At 41.7% G+C, this 2500-nt stretch overlaps 1 protein-coding gene across 3 annotated transcripts in view; it reads right to left on the bottom strand.

The window, feature by feature from the left end:
* The window catches only part of LOC135504148 (plexin-A2-like), a 467742-nt gene that overhangs the window by 254977 nt on the left and 210265 nt on the right, over positions 1 to 2500 (bottom strand). The gene's annotated exons all lie outside the window — the stretch shown is intronic.

A 2500-nucleotide genomic window follows, 5' to 3' on the forward strand; every position in this document is an offset into this window, starting at 1 on the left:
AGAAACAACAAGTTACAATGAAACAGTTATACACTGTACCGTTCGAGAGAAACAGTGAACGGGTAAAAGAGCAAAGATACCAATATGTCCAGGTAAGACGTCTGAGGTTACATACACAGCTATACAAAATATTTACAGTAAAAAAAACACTTGCATTTCTACAGTAAAACTGTGCACTTACTGTTTTTCAGAGAGTAATGGAGGTGGAAGCACTGGAAAGACCACATTCATTTGTATTTATCGATGAAGCTGGATTTAACCTTGCCAAAACACAGCGCAGAGGAAGGAATGTTATAGGTCAAAGGGCCACTGTGGAGGTTCCAGGCCAAAGGGGGGGAAATATCACCATGTGTGCTGCAATGGCCAATGATGGTTTGCTTCTCAACACACCACTCATTGGCCCATACAACACAGAAAGGCTTATAGCTTTCCTAGAAAAGCTCTATGCTCAGCTAGTGCCAGCAGAACAGGGAGAGCCAGTAAGAAACCCCCAAGTTTTTGTCATAGTTTGCGATAACGTTGCTTTTCACCACTCTGCAGCTGTCACAGATTGGTTTGCAGCACATCACAGATTTATGGTTTTGTACCTGCCTGCATATTCACCCTTCCTCAACCCAATAGAGGAGTTGTTCTCTGCCTGGAGGTGGAAAGTGTTTGGTCACCACCCACATGACCAAATGTTTCTTTTGGAAGCCATGCGTCCCGGATGTGGGGACACGAGTCCAGAGGACTGCCAGGCACTCCAGAAGGTTCTTCCCCAGGTGCATGGCAAGAGAAAACATTAGATGTGATGTTGAAGAAAACCTGTGGCCTGATGCTAGAGAGAGGCAGGATTAGCCCCTCAATTATTTGTTCGAATTACAGTATGTACTTTTAGTTTCTACCTTTTTTTTCTCATTACTGTAATTCCGTAAATTACTACAGACTATTGAAGCAAACTGCTAATTTTCATTTTCTAATTTTTTTTATAAATCATGTGAAAGAATGTCACTCTTTTCTTTGAAGAAAATATTACTTTGTATGAAGTCACTGAAATTGTTCAAACTGTAAAGATGAAAAGTTTGTATTTTCTGTATTGGTGTTTGATGCTAGTGTTTTTACTCTCAGTGTGTTCTGAGTGACAGTGTGTGTTATCTCAGTGAGGGTTGTGCATAGTGTTTGGCTGCACTGAGCGTGTTTTGAGCCATGTGTTAAGAGTTGTGTTGCTTGGAATGAGTTTTGCAGGTGATGTGAACTGTTTAGCTCAGGTGACTGTTGGTAGTGCAGACAGTTAGAGTTTTGCACATGTGACTCCAGTTGTGCCCACTGTCATTTAGCAATCGAAAAAAACTGTAAACACACCCTGACTGAGGGAAACACAGGTTAACATTACTGTATTAAACACACCCTGACCTAGGGACACACAGGTCAACATTACTGTATTAAACACACCCTGACTGAGGGACACACAGGTTAACATTACTGTATTAAACACACCCTGACTGAGGGACACACAGGTTAACATTACTGTATTAAACACACCCTGACCTAGGGACACACAGGTCAACATTACTGTATTAAACACACCCTGACTGAGGGACACACAGGTTAACATTACTGTATTAAACACACCCTGGCCTAGGGACACACAGGTTAACATTACTGTATTAAACACACCCTGACTGAGGGAAACACAGGTTAACATTACTGTATTAAACACATCCTGACCTAGGGACACACAGGTCAACATTACTGTATTAAACACACCCTGACTGATGGACACACAGGTTAACATTACTGTATTAAACACACCCTGACTGAGGGACACACAGGTTAACATTACTGTATTAAACACACCCTGACCTAGGGACACACAGGTTAACATTACTGTATTAAACACACCCTGACCTAGGGACACACAGGTTAACATTACTGTATTAAACACACCCTGACCTAGGGACACACAGGTCAACATTACTGTATTAAACACACCCTGACTGAGGGACACACAGGTTAACATTACTGTATTAAACACACCCTGACTGAGGGACACACAGGTCAACATTACTGTATTAAACACACCCTGACCTAGGGACACACAGGTCAACATTACTGTATTAAACAACCCTGACTGACACACCCATTACTGACCTAGGGACACACAGGTCAACATTACTGTATTAAACACACCCTGACTGAGGGAAACACAGGTTAACATTACTGTATTAAACACACCCTGGCCTAGGGACACACAGGTCAACATTACTGTATTAAACACACCCTGACTGAGGGAAACACAGGTTAACATTACTGTATTAAACACACCCTGGCCTAGGGACACACACTGAGGTTAGATATGACTTTAGTCTATGGAAAACCCATAAATAGGGTTGTACAGCATTTCACACGGGCTCACTACGGATAAGATTGGATTTAACATGCCATTGAGAATCCAATTTAAAATACCAAAACAGGGCTCGACAGTGCAACCATCTTACTCATATATGTGCCTAAATATTTT

Source organism: Oncorhynchus masou, chromosome 18 (assembly GCF_036934945.1).
Source record: "Oncorhynchus masou masou isolate Uvic2021 chromosome 18, UVic_Omas_1.1, whole genome shotgun sequence".
Classification (NCBI taxonomy): domain Eukaryota; kingdom Metazoa; phylum Chordata; class Actinopteri; order Salmoniformes; family Salmonidae; genus Oncorhynchus; species Oncorhynchus masou.